Source organism: Tachyglossus aculeatus, chromosome 22, assembly GCF_015852505.1.
Source record: "Tachyglossus aculeatus isolate mTacAcu1 chromosome 22, mTacAcu1.pri, whole genome shotgun sequence".
In the NCBI taxonomy this organism is placed as follows: Eukaryota; Metazoa; Chordata; class Mammalia; order Monotremata; family Tachyglossidae; genus Tachyglossus; species Tachyglossus aculeatus.
Window position 1 is genome coordinate 8,111,730 of NC_052087.1, and position 16,913 is coordinate 8,128,642.

General features: G+C 45.8%; 1 protein-coding gene across 6 annotated transcripts in view; it reads left to right on the top strand.

Annotated features, from left to right (window-relative positions):
* Nucleotides 1–6,535: 6,535 nt before the first annotated feature.
* Nucleotides 6,536–16,913, top strand: part of HIPK3 (homeodomain interacting protein kinase 3) — a 132,896-nt gene continuing 122,518 nt past the window's right edge. For 2 of the 6 annotated variants that reach the window (XM_038764875.1, XM_038764879.1), the window contains exon 1: nt 6,536–6,736. The gene's annotated coding sequence lies outside the window, so the exon portion shown is untranslated. Of the gene's footprint in view, nt 6,737–8,078; nt 8,164–9,099; nt 9,176–16,913 lie in introns of those variants that run through there. The other 4 variants (XM_038764878.1, XM_038764880.1, XM_038764876.1 and 1 more) reach the window with 3 other exon arrangements.

Sequence of the window (16,913 nt, forward strand, 5' to 3'; positions counted from 1 at the left end):
CATGGGTTTAAATCCTGGCTCTGCCAATTGTCAGCTGTGTGACCTTGGGCAAATCACTTCACTTCTCTGGGCCTCAGTTCCCTCATCTGGAAAATGGGGATAAAGACTGTGAGCCCCCCCGTGGGACAACCTGAGCACCTTGTAACCTCCTCAGTGCTTAGAACAGTGCTTTGCACATAGTAAGCACTTAATAAATGCCATTATTATTATTATTCTCTGGGCCTCAGTTCCATCATCTGGAAAATGGGGGTTAAGAGTGGGAGCCCCCCGTGGGACAACCTGATCACCATGTAACTTCCCCAGCGCTTAGAAGAGTGCTTTGCACGTAGTAAGCGCTTAACAAATACCATCATCATCATTATTATTAATAAATGCCATCATTATTGTGCATTCAGCTTTATTTCTATTTGTTCTGACGGCTTGACACCTGTCCACATGTTTTGTTTTGTTGTCCGTCTCCCCCTTCTAGACTGTGAGCCCGCATCTTACCTCCTTCCCTTCCCCACAGCACCTGTATATATGTACGTACATATTTATTACTCTATTTATTTATTTATTTATTTTACTTGTACATATCTATTCTATTTATTTTATTTTGTTAGTATGTTTGGTTTTGTTCTCTGTCTCCCCCTTTTAGACTGTGAGCCCACTGTTGGGTAGGGACTGTCTCTAGATGGTGCCAACTTGTACTTCCCAAGCGCTTAGTACAGTGCTCTGCACACAGTAAGCGCTCAATAAATACGATCGATTGATTGATTCATTGTGGGGTAGGGACCGTCTCTATCTGTTGCCGACTTGGACTTCCCAACCGCTTAGTGCAGTGCTCTGCACACAATAAGCGCTCAATAAATACGATTGATTGAATACGATTGAATGAATAAATCAGAGAGGGGAGTGTCCTAGCACAGGGAGGGGCGTGTCTTAGAGAAGCAGCATGGCTCCTTGGAAAGAGCCCGGGCTTGGGAGTCAGAGGTCGTGGGTTCAAATCCCGACTCCGCCAACTGTCACCTGTGTGACTTTGGGCAATTTACTTCACTTCTCTGTGCCTCAGTTACCTCATCTGTAAAATGGGGATAAAGACGGTGAGCCCCCCCGTGGGACAACCTGATCACCTTGTAACCTCCTCAGCACTTAGAACAGTGCTTTGCAGATAGTAAGCGCTTAATAAATGCCATTATTATTATTATTATTATTATTATTATTATTATTGTTACTTAACTTCTCCGGCCCTCAGTTCCCTCATCTGGAAAATGGGGATGAAGACTGTGAGCCCCCCGTGGGACAACCTGATCACCTTATAACCTCCCCAGCGCTTAGATCAGGGTTTTGCACATAGTAAGCGCTTAATAAATGCCATCATTATTATTATTTAACTTCTCCGGCCCTCAGTTCCCTCATCTGGAAAATGGGGGTTGAGTGGGAGCCTCCCGTGGGACAACCTGACCACCTTGTAACTTCCCCAGCGCTTAGAACAGTGCTTTGCTCATAGTAACAGCTTAATAAATGCCATTATTATTATTATTATTACTTAACTTCTCCGGCCCTCAGTTCCCTCATTTGGCAAAAAGGGGTGAAGACTGTGAGCCCCCCCGTGGGAAAACCTAATCACCTTGTAACCTCCCCAGCGCTTAGAACAGTGCTTTGCACATAGTAAGCACTTAATAAATGCCATTATTATTATTATTGTTATCATTATTATTACTTAACTTCTCCGGCCCTCAATTCCCTCATCTGGAAAATGGGGATGAAGACTGTGAGCCCTCCGTGGGACAACCTGATCACCTTGTAACCTCCTCAGCGCTTAGAACAGTGCTTTGTGCATAGTAAGTGCTTAATAAATGCCATTATTATGATTATTATCTGCGCATAGTAAGTGCTTAATAAGTACCATTATTATGATTATTATTGTTATTATTATCATTACTTAACCTCTCCGGCCCTCAATTCCCTCATCTGGAAAATGGGGGTTGAGTGGGAGCCTCCTGTGGCACAACCTGATCACCTTGTAACTTCCCCAGTGCTTAGAACAGTGCTTTGCACATAGTAAGCGCTTAAAAAATACCATCATTATTATTATCATTATCATTATTAATAAATGCCATCATTCTTGTGCATTCAGCTTTAATGCTATTTGTTCTGACGACTTAACACTTGTCCACATGTTATGTTTTGTTGCCCGTCTCCCCCTTCTAGGCTGTGAGCCCACTGTTGGGTAGGGACCGTCTCTATATGTTGCCAATTTGTACTTCCCAAGCACTTAGTACAGTGCTCTGCACACAGTAATAATAATAATAATTTTGGTATTTGTTAAGCGCTTACTATGTGCAAAGCACTGTTCTAAGCGCTGGGGAGGATGCAAGGTGATCAGATTGTCCCATGTGGGGCTCACAATCCTAATCCCCATTTTACAGATGAGGTAATTGAGGCACAGAGAAGTTAAGTGACTTGCCTAAAGTCACACAGCTGACAATTGGCGGAGCTGGGATTTGAACCCTTGACCTCTGACTCCCAAAGCCCAGGCTCTTACCACTGAGCCACGCACAGTAAGTGCTCAATAAATATGATTGAATGAATGAATGAATGACTTGGACTTGCAGAGCGCTTAGTCCCGTGCTCTGCACATAGTGGGCGCTCAGTAAATACGATTGAATGAACGACCCCCAGCCCACGTCATCCCCCTGGCCTGGAATGCCCTCCCTCTGCCCATCTGCCAAGCTAGCTCTTTTCCTCCCTTCAAGACCCTACTGAGAGCTCACCTCCTCCAGGAGGCCTTCCCAGACTGAGCCCCTTCCTTCCTCTCCCCCTCGTCCCCCTCTCCTTCCCCCCGTCTTACCTCCTTCCCTTCCCCACAGCACCTGTATATATGTATATATGTTTGTACATATTTATTACTCTATTTATTTATTTATTTTACCTGTACATATCTATTCTATTTATTTTATTTTGCTAGTATGTTTGGTTTTGTTGTCTGTCTCCCCCTTTTAGACTGTGAGCCCAGTGTTGGGTGGGGACTGTCTCCATACGTTGCCAACTTGTACTTCCCAAGTGCTTAGTACAGCGCTCTGCACACAGTAAGTGCTCAATAAATATGATTGATTGATTACTCTACTTATTTTACTTGTCCATATTTATTCAAGTGCTTAGTACAGTGCTCTGCACACAGTAAGCGCTCAATAAATACGATTGATTGATTGATTAATTGATTACTCTATTTTACTTGTCCATATTTATTCAAGCGCTTAGTACAGTGCTCTGCACACAGTAAGCGCTCAATAAATACGACTGAATGGGTACATATGTATTCTATTTATTTTACTTTGTCAGTATGTTTGGTTTTGTTCTCTGTCTCCCCCTTCTAGACCGTGAGCCCACCGTTGAGTAGGGACTGCCTCTCTATGTTGCCAACTTGTACTTCCCAAGCGCTTAGTACAGCGCTCTGCACACAGTAAGCGCTCAATAAATACGATTGATTGATTGATTTATTACTCTATTTTATTTGTACATGTCTATTCTATTTATTTTATTTTGTTAAAAGGTTTGGTTTTGTTCTCTGTCTCCCCCTTCTATACTGTGAGCCCACTGTTGGGTAGGGACCATCTCTATACGTTGCCGGTTTGTACTTCCCAAGCGCTTAGTACAGCGCTCTGCACACAGTAAGCGCTCAATAAATACGATTGATTGATTGATTACTCTATTTATTTTATTTGTACATGTCTATTCCTTTTATTTTATTTTGTTAACATGTTTGGTTTTGTTCTCTGTCTCCCCCTTCTAGACTGTGAGCCCGCCGTTGGGTAGGGACTGTCTCTAGATGCTGCCAACTTGGGCTTCCCAAGCGCTTAGTACAGCGCTCTGCACACAGTAAGCGCTCAATAAATACGATTGATTGATTGATTGATTACTCTATTTTATTTGGTTAATATGTTTTATTTTGTTGCCTGTCTCCCCCTTCTAGACTGTGAGCCCACTGTTGGGTAGGGACCGTCTCTAGATGTTGCCAGCTTGTACTTCCCAAGCGCTCAGTACAGCGCTCTGCACACAGTAAGCGCTCAATAAATACGATTGATTGATTGATTACTCTATTTTATTTGTACACGTCTATTCCATTTATTTTATTTTGTCAATATGTTTTGCTTTGTTCTCTGTCTCCCCCTTCTAGACTGTGAGCCCGCCGTTGGGTAGGGACCGTCTCTATACGTTGCCAACTTGTACTTCCCAAGCGCTTAGCACAGCGCTCTGTGCACAGTCAGCGCTCAATAAATACAATTGATTGATTGATTGATTATTTATTTATTTTATTTGGTTAACATGTTTGGTTTTGTTCTCTGTCTCCCCCTTCTAGACTGTGAGCCTGCTGTGGGGTAGGGACAGTCTCTATATGTTGCCACCTTGTACTTCCCAAGCGCTCAGTACAGCGCTCTGCACACAGTAAGCGCTCAATAAATACGATTGATTGATTGATTTATTACTCTATTTTATTTGTACATGTCTATTCCATTTATTTTATTTTGTTAACATGTTTTGTTTTGTTCTCTGTCTCCCCCTTCTAGACTGTGAGCCCACTGTTGGGTAGGGACCGTCTCTCTATGTTGCCACCTTGGACTTCCCAAGCGCTTAGTACAGCGCTCTGCGCACAGTCAGCGCTTAATAATACGATTGATTGATTGATTTATTACTCAATTTATTTTATTTGTACATGTCTATTCTATTTATTTTATTTGGTTAACATGTTTGGTTTTGTTCTGTCTCCCCCTTCTAGACTGTGAGCCCGCTGTTGGAGCTTGGGAAGTCCAAGTCGGCAACAGAGAGAGACGGTCCCTACCCAACAGTGGTCTCACAGTCTAGAAGGGGGAGACGGAGAACAAAACAAAACATATTAACAAAATAAAATAAATGGAATAGACGTGTACAAATAAAATAGAGTAATAAATCAATCAATCAATCGCATTTATGGAGCGCTTACTGTGCGCGGAGCGCTGTACTGAGCGCTTGGGAAGTACAAGTCGGCAACATATAGTCATCATCATCATCATCAATCGTATTTATTGAGCGCTTACTATGTGCAGAGCGCTGTACTAAGCGCTCATATATATATGTACATATATGTACACACACACATATATGTATATACATACATATACACACACACATATATATGTATATACATACATATATATGTATTATGTGCATATATATACACACATATATATGCATACACATACACATATACATATACACACATATACATATGTACACACACATACATATGTACACATATACATACATATGTATATATATGCATATACACACATATATGCATACATATACACACATATATGCACATACATACACATATATACATACACACATATACATATATATACATATATACACATATATGTACACATATATATACACACATACATATATATGTATACATACACACATATATACACACATACATATATGTATATACACAAACATATAAATGTATATATACACATATATAAATATATATACACACACACACATATATACACATATATATGTGTATATATATGGAGAGAGAGAGAGAGAGAGAGAGAGAGAGAGAGAGAGAGAGAGAGAGAGAGAGAGAGAGAGAGAGAGAGAGAGAGAGAGAGAGAGAGAGAGAGAGAGAGAGAGAGAGAGAGAGAGAGAGAGAGAGAGAGAGAGAGAGAGAGAGAGAGAGAGAGAGAGAGAGAGAGAGAGAGAGAGAGAGAGAGAGAGAGAGAGAGAGAGAGAGAGAGAGAGAAGCTTAGAGAAGCAGCGTGGCTCAGTGGAAAGAGCCCGGGCTTTGGAGTCAGAGGTCATGGGTTCGAATCCCTGCTCCGCCACTTGTCAGCTGTGTGACTTTGGGCAAGTCACTTCACTTCTCTGGGCCTCAGTTCCCTCATCTGTAAAATGGGGATCACCTGATCACCTTGTAACCTCCCCAGCGCTTAGAACAGTGCTTTGCACACAGTAAGCGCTTAACAAATACCATCATTATTATTATTACATGTATACATATATATATACACACATATACACACATATATATGCGTATATATATACATGTGTGTGTGTGTATATGCATATATAGACATATATATGTATGTATATATGTACATATATGTGTATGTATATATGTATACGTGTATATATATATATAGTCGGCAGTCAGCGCTCAATAAATACGACCGAACGAACGTGGCGGAGGCGGGATTCGAACCCGCGACCTCCGCCTCCAAAGGCCGGGCTCTTCTCCGCGGAGCCCCGGGTGAAGCGGGCGGGGCTTGGAGCAGAGAGGGGCGGGGGGCGGTAGGGGGCGCTGCGGCGGCGGCGGCGGCGGCGGCGGCGGGAGCGGGAGCGGGAGCGGGTGCGAATCCCGCGGCGACCGGAGCGGAGGACGCAGAGCCCGCGGCGTTGCCATGGTCCCCCCGCGCCGGCCGTAGGCCCCGGAGCCCCGCCCCCCCGGGGCCCCGCCCCCCCCCGAGCCCCGCCGGGCCCGGGGCGGGAAGATGCGGGCGTCGGGCCCGGCGCTCGGCGGCCCCGGCAGCGGGCGGAGGAGGCGGAGGAGGCGGACCATGACATCGTCGTCGCCGGGCCCGCGCGGCAAGATGGCAGCGGCGGCAGCAGCAGCGGCGGCAACGGCGGCAGCCAGGAGGGGCTGATCCCGGCCCCCCGGCCATGCCCGGGCCCGCCAGGACGGGACACGGCTCGGGCCTCTAGGAAGGTGAGACACCCCCCCCCCCGCCCCCCGCCAACGACCAACACCCCCGGCCCGGGCCCAGCCCAGCTTGCGCAATCGCCGTTTCCCTCCCCTCCCGTCCCCGGCCCCCCCCCGGGCCGCCCCCGGTGTGCCTGTGCGGGCCCGTGGGCCCGGGGGAGCCGTCGCCGTTGTGAAAGAGAAATGTGATCCTCCGCCGCCGCCGCCGCCGCCGTCGCCGCTTCCAACTTGCCGGGGCAGGAGGAAGGCGGGCGGGCGGCGGCGGCGGCGGCGGCGGCCGCTGTTGTTGGCGTCGCCGCTGACGCCGCCACTAAACCGCCCTCTGCCCCTGTGCCAGCTCCTGCCCGAACCCCTGCTCTAACTCCTGCCCCTACCCTAGCTTCTGCCCCTGCCCCTATCCTAGCCTCTGCCCCTGCCCCTATCCTAGCCTCTGCCCCTACCCTTGCCTCTGCCCCTACCCTTGCCTCTGCCCCTACCCTAGTCTCTGCCCCTACCCTAGTCTCTGCCCCTGCCCCTGCCTTTGCCCCTACCCTTGCCTCTGCCCCTACCCTTGCCTCTGCCCCAACCCTTGCCTCTGCCCCTACCCTTGCCTCTGCCCCTACCCTTGCCTCTGCCCCAACCCTTGCCTCTGCCCTAACCCTTGCCTCTGCCCCTACTCTTGCCTCTGCCCCTACTCTTGCCTCTGCCCCTACTCTTGCCTCTGCCCCTACTCTTGCCTCTGCCCCTACCTTAGCCTCTGCCCCTACCTTTGCCTCTGCCCCTGCCCCTACCTTAGTCTCTGCCCCTGCCTCTGCCTCTGCCTTACCCCACCCCACCCTCTGCCTCAGCCCCTACACTAGCCTCTGCCCCTACCTTAGCCTCTGCCCCTACCCTAGCCCCTGCCTCTGCCCTTACCCTACCCCACCCTCTGCCCCTGTCTCTGCCCTTGCCTCTGCCCCTGCCCCAACCTCTGCCCCTACCTCTGCCCCTGCTCCTGTCCCTGCCCCTGCCCTAGCCTCTGCCCCTACCCTAGCCTCTTCCTCTGCCTCTTCCCCTGCCTCTGCCCTTACCCCACCCCATCCTCTGCCCTGTCTCTGCCCTTGCCCCTGTCCCTGCCCCTGCCCCTACCCTAGCCTCCGCCCCTACCCTAGCTTCTGCCCCTGCCCCTACCCTAGCCTCTGCCCCTACCCTGGCCTCTGCCCCTGCCCCTAACCTAGCCTCTGCCCCTGCCCCTACCCTAGCCTCTGCACCTACCCTAGCCTCTTCCTCTGCCTCTTCCCCTGCCTCTGCCCTTACCCCACCCCATCCTCTGCCCCTGTCTCTGCCCTTGCCCCTGCCCCTGCTCCTGTCCCTGCCCCTGCCCCCACCCCAACCCCAGCCTCTGCCCCTGCCCGGGGAGGGACACGATATATCACTTCTGTCCAAGCCGCCAAGGAGACAGATGCTTTAAAATGGTATGTGGGGTATGTGGGGGTGGGAAGGTTTGGGGGGAACCGTCTGAAATCGCGTTGTATGCAGCACTCTGTAGTTGTACTGGCCTCTCCCAGGCGCCTAGTACAGTGTTCTGCACCCAGTAAGCGCTCCCTAAATGCCATCCATAGATAGCTCATTGTGGGCAAGGGGACGTGCCCAGCAACTCTGTAGTGTGCTCTCCTTAGCGCTTAATACAGTGGTCTACGCAAACTAAATGCTCAGTAAATGTGCTGTTGATAGGCAGTCAGCTCGATATGGGCAAAGGGATGTGCCCAGCAACTCTGTAGTGTGCTCTCCTTAGCGCTTAATACAGTGGTCTACGCAAACTAAACGCTCAGTAAATGTGCTGTTGATAGGCAGTCAGCTCGATATGGGCAAGGGGATATGCCCAGCAACTCTGTAGTGTGCTCTCCTTAGCGCTTAATACAGTGGTCTAACGCAAACTAAACGCTCAGTAAATGTGCTGTTGATAGGCAGTCAGCTCGAAATGGGCAAAGGGATGTGCCCAGCAACTCTGTAGTGTACTCTCCTAAGCACTTTGTGCTCTGAACCCAGTAAGCGCTCAGTAAATGCCGTCGCTAGGCAGTCAGCTCGTTGTGGGCAAGGGGATGTGCCCACCAACTCCATAGTGTTCTCTCCTAAGTGCTTAGTACAGCGTTCTGCACATGGTAAGCGCACAGTAAATACCACGATTGATTGCAGCGTGTTGTCGTCCAGTTAGAGCCATGTAGTCATAACACCCCAGAGTCCTTGAACGTTGTTTTCCCAAACCCGTCGCGGTGCTATTAGGTAACTTCTTTTTTTCCCCAGCTGTCGGACAGGCTTTTAGTGGGATCGTTGGGAAGAACCCTTGCGGACGGCAGCCCAACTTTTGCACCTTCTCGTCCGGCGGGCCGAGGTTTTGCTGACTTGGGGCACCCGCTCTGTTTTCACGCGTCTCCGACTTAGTTGACTTAAAAGTTGGCTGATGAACTAGCCCGGGCTTGTGCGTAGGTACTCTGTTTTCTTAATTATTGTTTAGAGTTAGACAACGGGCGGTGGTTGTTTTTCTTTTCCAGGTTTAGGTCCTCGTTTAGGAAGGGGAAGTGATTATGATGAAAACAGAACTTTTCAGGCCAACGCTGAAGTCTCAGTCGCTTGCTGTCGGAGGCGGTTGTTACCAAAAGAATGGAGTTTCTTGTTTGTGAGCTTCTTCCGGCAGACTCTCTGTGGTTAATTGGGTGACACGTTTTTCACGCCTTTCGAGTCTACCTGTTCTGATTTTAAGAAGTTAGGGAAACTCTCCCCATAGGCTTGGTAAAACTAGATTCTCCTTACGTTTGCAACTGCGGAGGCTAATTTTATACGATGAGCCATGATAATAAGGTCTTGGTAAGGTCACAGCTGAGATCAGAATTATACTTAGTATTTTAAGTCAGCCAAATTCCAGTTACTTTTGGAATAGCTTCTCCTGCTCCTTTTGATTTGTCCAAATGGTAGGAAGACAGAACTGCTCAAAAGAAGAATAAAGTTGTCATGCTCTTAATTCAACAGGTTGTTTCTTGTTCTGGGCGCACATGCACTTATAAACCACGGCGTTCTTGGTAGTCGGCCTGCTTGGGTGGGGGCGGGGAGGAGGATTGTTTTTAATATTTTTCTCAGTTATCCTTGAAACATTGTTTTGTTTTTAATCTGTAAATGGAGAGTGGGTAAGATAGTATCTGGTACTGAAAGCCTCCAGTCACCAATTGCAAGGTAAATGACAGAAAATGTATTTCTACAGATAGATTTGTGATCCAGACGAAATCATTTGGAGATGATTTTCAGAAGCATCGTTTTTGCAAGACATTAAAAATTAACTAAAAGTGCCCTAATATTGGACAATCTCAGGCAAATACTTTGATGATGAAGAATAGGGGCCAGAACTGGATTATGAAAAGATGAAATGAACTGACAAATATAGCCTAGAGCAGAACTGAATTGATTCACTAGATGATTATCGAATAGAGCACATGGTTATTTTGACATTGATGACCGCAGTAACGAAGCAAATATCAGGCAGTTGGATGGTGATGTCAGAAACTAGCGTCATGAAATAGTCATTGTTTTTTCTTCTATGCTTGTCGTAGATTCCTGGGACTTGGATTTTAAATTCCCATTGAGGGTGTGGTTTCTGAGAACTCATTTTTTTTTTTTTGGACAAATGTGATTGAGCGGTTGTTTTAAATTACTCCATCTTTGTGGGGTTTCACTGCTGAAGGAAGAGTGTAAAATTAAAAAGCAGTATGTAGAGTTAGGACAGAGGTGACCATTTAACAGACTTTATAAGAATGTTGTTTTTATTATGGGGAATTTTCAGGAAAATTAACATTTCACTGCAAATCACTTTTTTTGAATAGTGAAGCTTTAGAAACTTTCACATGCAAACTTAAGCAATCGCACGACTGTCAGAGTTGGATAGATGTAGTTTAATAATAATAATAACAATAATGACATTTACTAAGTGCTTATTATGTGCAAAGCACTATTCTAATAATAATAATAATAATGATGGCATTTATTAAGCGCTTACTATGTGCAAAGCACTGTTCTAAACGCTGGGGAGGTTACAAGGTGATCAGCTTGTCCCACGGGGGGCTCACGGTCTTAATCCCCATTTTCCAGATGAGGTAACTGAGGCACAGAGTAGTTAAGTGACTTGCCCAAAGTCACACAGCTGACAGTTGGCGGAGCCGGCATTTGAACCCATGACCTCTGGCTCCAAAGCCCGTGCTCTTTCCACTGAGCCACGCTGTTTCTCCAAGTTTAGCCATGCAGAGGGGGAAAATGTCCATTTCAGAAAGTTGGAATTATTCTTTATTTAAAAAAACAACAACACTTTGGAGTTTTACAGAGTTTAAAGGGTTTTAAAGACTTTCAAGGGAAATCAGTCCTACCGTTTTGAAGACAGTCTTCTTTTAGGAGCAAGACGGGATTTCTTAGAGCACTTCCTGTTCTGAGTATAACGATGTACCCAAGCTGACTAGAATTTTACTTTTGACAGTTTAGATAGAGGGAGCAGGCATATCTTTCATTTCAGTGACTTGAAAGTTGGGTTTGGTGATGAAAAGATTCACTGACCTTAATTAGGTCTCAGCATTTAGTGTTTCGGGATTTTTTTGTAGCTTTCCACCAACAACAATTAAAAAAAAAAGCCACCTCCTAGAATCTGTTATGGTTACTCCGTAGTTACTGGAGAATGTTTTATGATTATAATGTTCCTGCCAAAATAAATTCTGTGTGCTGTAAAATTCCTGGGTTGTAGCTGTTCAACCTTCTCAATGCGAGCCTCATCTGATAGGAACTTGCAGCATCTTTCTCCGTCTACACACGAAAACTAAGGGTGAACTTTGGAAGCTTTTCTCTCAGTAGTGGGCCTGGCAGTCATTTTCTGGGCCTTTTTTGATCTCCAAAATAGCATTTTCCACTCTGTGCTCTTGCTGAGGGCCATCCTTGAAGCTCCCTGGACGTTTCAGCTTATTCTCGATGGAGCTGCTTGTCCAGTATCTTTCAGAGAGCTTTAGCCCCTAGAATGGCAGACTGTTCTCTCTTAGATGTCCGTTCAGTAGTCTTGGATCAAGGAAGCCCCGCAACTTGGTCACTTCTGGTGTGAGCTGATCTGAAAATCTGAAAAACAAGTTTTTTTTGTCTCTTACACCTTTTCCTTTGTCAGAGCAGCGATAGGCAGCTCCCTTAAGTGTCTCCACTGTAAGATTCCCCTCTCCAGCCCTGGGAAGATGGAACCCAAAGTCAGAGGCCTTCAGACTAGGGAGAAAGTCCATCTTGTTCTAGCTTTGCCCCACAGAAGGGTCAGAGACTTTTGAAGCATCATGTTGTTGTAGTTATTAATGATTTTTTTTCCAAAATAGTTTATGGGGTGGTTACACTTTTCCAAATCTGGTTCTGCTCTTGAATTCTTAGATTGTAAACAGTGGCCTAGTATAAGCAGGCCAAAATCCCTTCAGTGTAGAGACTACAAGTTTTGTTTCTGTTTTTTGGATGGAGATGGTGCCCACTTTTTTATGTCATAGTTTGACAACTGCAGTCATTTCTGATCTGAGACTTATTCCTGAAGGCCACCCACTAGCCCCAGTTGTTGTCAAATGCAGCTGCTTTCCCTGGGAATGGAGTGGACCGCTTTAAGGAAAACCAAAAAAACAAAAACAGTTGTGCCTTGATCTTTCTTGTCTCTGCCTGTTTGCTTCTGGTTGAAATTTAGGAGATAGGTCTCTGTGGTCTGCTAAGCTGCCAAAAAGAAAGAAAAACCTTTCACCTTAACCCCTCGTTCCGCAGTTAACTCCAGCTGGATGAGGATATATTCCGGGAGCTGGACTTTTTATTCATTCATTCAATCAATCAATCGTATTTATTGAACACTTACTGTGTGCAAAGCCCTTGTACTGAGCGCTTGGAAGAGTTTTCAGGAACCCGTGACCTCCGTGTCAATGGCGGGCTTTAGTTTTCCTTCCAAGTCCGTGTCTGGCGGCCTTGGGAATTGCGGTCCTTTTCTTTTCTGGATTTCTCTGTGATTAAGTGTGTTTTTGAAAACACTCTTCCAACCTTTTAATAAGGTACAGTGTCAAGCGTGATTTGATTTATCTTGGGCTACATTGTTTACTACCTTTCTAGCTTGGTAGATGTTTGAGTGCAGAGCTGCTGTAATTATTAAAGTTTGTGTACTTCGGTCCTGTTCTCTGGAGCAGGGCAGGCAGCTTGCTTGAACTGCTACTACAGTTGAATGCATTAAAATTAATCACATTGAAAAGGAGTGTGGCCTACTGGATAGAGCACGGCCCTGGGAGTCAGAAGGACCTGGGTTCTAATCCCGGGTCCTCCACTCGTCTGCTGTGTGACCTTGGGCAAGTCACAACTTCTCTGGGTCTCATTTACTTCATCTCTAAAATGGGGCTTAGGACTGTGAGCCCCGTTTGGGACAGGGACTGTGTCCAACCTGATGAGCTTGTATCTACCCTTGTGTTTAGTACAAGTGCCTGGCACATAGTAAACGCTTAACAAATATCCTAAAAAAAGAGTAGCAGACTTATTTTACAAATATAGGCTGAGCTGATCTGTCGAGTTCAAGTTCCTCTGATACAACTGCAAACCTGTTGGAAAAAATACATTCAATTATATTCAACCGCATTCCACTCTAACTCTATTCAATTACTTTCATGTCAATAGTTTTGAAGGAATTTTTACAAACTGAGAAGGACTGGAGTAAAACAAAGCAAATATGGCATTAACTATCAATAGAGTTTGTTAGTGGGGACCAAGATCTTTTCCCTGTTGGTTGCACAGAGAAAACTTAATAGACGATTGAAGTCTTTTACAGGATTCCCCCTCCCCTGCCCCCCACCCCGTGTCATAACAGTAGTTATGGCATTTGACTTAGTAGCCAGTTAATGTTTTGGGGATTTGATATCAGCATGGATGATCATCTGTCAGTAGAGAAGGGCGAAAGAGTGACAGGGTGTGGGCATGCAGATGGGTACATATAGCTCTGAAAGAGGGGTTAGTATGGTGCGTCGCACACACAGAAAAGCACTCGATCGATACGATGGATCGTTTGACGGATCGACCCTCTGGCCTGCTGAATAGCTAGCCCGATGGTCCCTCCCGTGCCCCGTCCAAGGCCGACCAGGATTTGGGGAGATTTATTTATTTTACTTGTACATATTTATTCTATTTATTTTATTTTGTTAATATGTTTTGTTTTGTTGTCTGTCTCCCCATTCTAGACTGTGAGCCCGTTGTTGGGTAGGGACCGTCTCTGTATGTTGCCAACTTGTACTTCCCAGTGCTTAGTACAGTGCTCTGCACACAGTAAGCACTCAATAAATACGACTGAATGAATGAATGAAGCAGGCCAGGCCAGCGGAGAGGTGGGGGGAGGAGGAGGAAGTGGAAGGCTGAGATGGTGTGGGCTAATCTTGGGGCTGAATCGGGTTTTCCAGGATGCAGGCAGTGGTGGGACTGGTGGCTTGACTCCTCCAGGGACACCGGATGATCTGGGGAGCAGTTCGCACTAATATTTGGGGGTGCTTATTTGTTGGCTTGCCCCAGGTAGTAACAATAATAATGATAGTGGTATTTTTTTAAGCGCTTACCGTGTGCTGTACGGTGCTGGGGTGGATACCGGCGAATCAGGCTGGACACAGTCCCTGTCCAATGTGGGGCTCACAGTCTTATTCCCCATTTTACAGATGAGGCAACTGAGGCACGAGAAGTGAAGTGACTTGCCCGAGGTCGCCCAGCAGACAGACGGCAGAGCCGTGATTAGAACGCAGGTCTTTTTGAGTCCCAGGCCCGTGCTCTACCCACTAGGCCGGGCTGCTCTCAGACCCCTGGCAGACCCTCCCGTCTGTGAAAGGTTTAGGAAAAAGTGAGTTGGGGAGGATTGGTTTGACTGGGCTGGAGGGAAAATGAAGAATGTGCTATGGCTGAAAAACTCAGATTGCATCAGACCAAAGTTATGAAAGAGGGTAAGACTTTAAGACTCGTGGGGGATGGTGAGGGAGGTGGGGGCAAGTAGCAGGGGAAGAGGAGGAGAATGGGCCAGTGACAGTTGTTCGATTTTGTGTCTTCTTGCTGAAACCGCCTTAGCGTCTCAGCGTTTTGGGTTCCATGATTGGGGTCATTTTTTCCCCCCTTTTTCTGTCCTCTTCCCCGCATCATTTCTTCATCTTGCATAATTTGGGAAGGACTTTCTTAAACCTGGTTTCAAGGGAAAATTGGAATATTATTGTTGAAAATGCATCTGCTTTAGCATACTCTGTAGTACAGGTAAAGCCCCTTCATTCCATCCAGGCCTGGTCAGGAGAAAGCCTATTTTCTGCTTGATCTTACTGTTGTATGGTTTTAAAAGGTTACATGTATTTATTTCTCAGTCTTTTATGCTTTTTTTTTTCCCCACCCCACCTCTTGTGAACCTCGCCTTTTGGAAGAAACATATACAAACATGAATTAAGTCGGGACTTAAAGCTACAATCATCTCTATTTTCTGGCTGTGTTCCAGCCTAACTTCTCTTTCCCTTTGTCTGTGGTTATTAAGCTTGTTTTCAGAGATTATTTCTCTTTTCAGATATTCACTCGAGGAAAAAAGCCACAGTGTAGGATCACAATAGGAAAAATTGCAGTGAAGTGATTATCAGAATTGCAAATCTAGAGAATGTTGAAAGGCCGATATGGAGCTTTCTTTTTCGAAGAGACTGCAAATTTGATTTAACCTGGTTTTAGGGAAGGATCTGTAGTGTAAAGGGTATCTCTATCAGTGCAAATCTTAAATCAAGGGATTTTAGGACAATTGAGACCAATCAGTGGTATTTACTGAGCACTTACTGTGTGCAGAACCCTGTACTAAGCCCTTGGGAAAGTACAGTACAATAGAATTGGTGGATACGATCCCTGCCCGTAATCTAGAGGTATCTTATAATATGTTTTGCAATACCTGCTCACCCCCGGATCTCTTTCAAAGTTGCAACCACGTTCAACCAAGTTTTTAACAGATACCAAAGTGAATAGGAGCATCAACAGTGTTTTGTGATCTAGTTAATAGTTACCCTAAAATATCATTTTGATTGCATGGGGCTCTACAAGAAACTTACCTTAAACCTAAGAGCCGGTAGAGAATCTGATTGTATTTTTGAAAAGCCTGTTACTCTATTGTAGAGATTTGCAAGATTGTGATTGGGGTAATAAAAATGGTTAGGCTCTTTTAAAATGTTTTGACTTTTTTTTTTTTGCATGGTACATGCTATTTAGCTGGGATACATTAATTGGAGAATTTTTTTTCATAGGAATGGTGAACTCTGAAACAGGGAAAATAACCTAATTGCAGAATTGCTTCCTACTCCATATAATGGCCCTTAAAAGGTTTAAGAACTTTATTTGTGCATGCTTTTATAATACAGTGGCATGTAAGCTGTTGAATAATGCAACAAGAATCCTGTAGGTTTGGAAAACTATACGACTTTAAATGTATAATGCTCTAGTTTTAAATGATTAATACGCTGGAGTGATAGCATGTTGGAAATAGTACCTGGCTTTCCAGAGAAAATGTTTTTCAGGTACATTGAGTTTAACTTTCTATTTCCATGTGTTTCCGGAATTATTCTGTGGCTGTAGGACCTCAGAGCGGTTAAGCAGATATAATGTTTATTGTGGGTCAGATGTAAGAGAAATACAGAAGAGAATGTCAAGAACTCAATATTGCGTTTGTCCTAGGAAACATTTAGAAACTTCAGGAGATCTGGGACTCTGGCAGCTTAGTAAGTTTGAGGGCTTTAAGACATTCTACAAAATCATAAGGCTGTGTCATTGTGGTGTGGCTGGCCCTTTCCTCAGTTGAAGGATTCTAGTGTCAAACTAACGCCAACCTACTCAACTGTACCTTGGGCTCATCTATCTAGCCTTCGAACTATCACCCACGTCCTTCTTCTGACCTGGGACACCCTCCCTCGTCATATCCGACAGACGATCCGTCTCTCCACCTTCACAGCTTTATCGAAGGCACATCTCCTCCAAGAGGCCTTCCCTAACTGAGCCTTCATTTCCTTTTCTCCTCCTCTCTTCTGTGTGGCCCTGATTTGCTCCCTTTATTCATCTCCCTCCTCCCCCTCTGCCCCACAGCATTTATGTACGTATCCATACTTTATTTATAATAATGGCTGTGTCCCCTTTTAGAGTGTAAGCTCCTTGTGGGCAGGGAATGTGT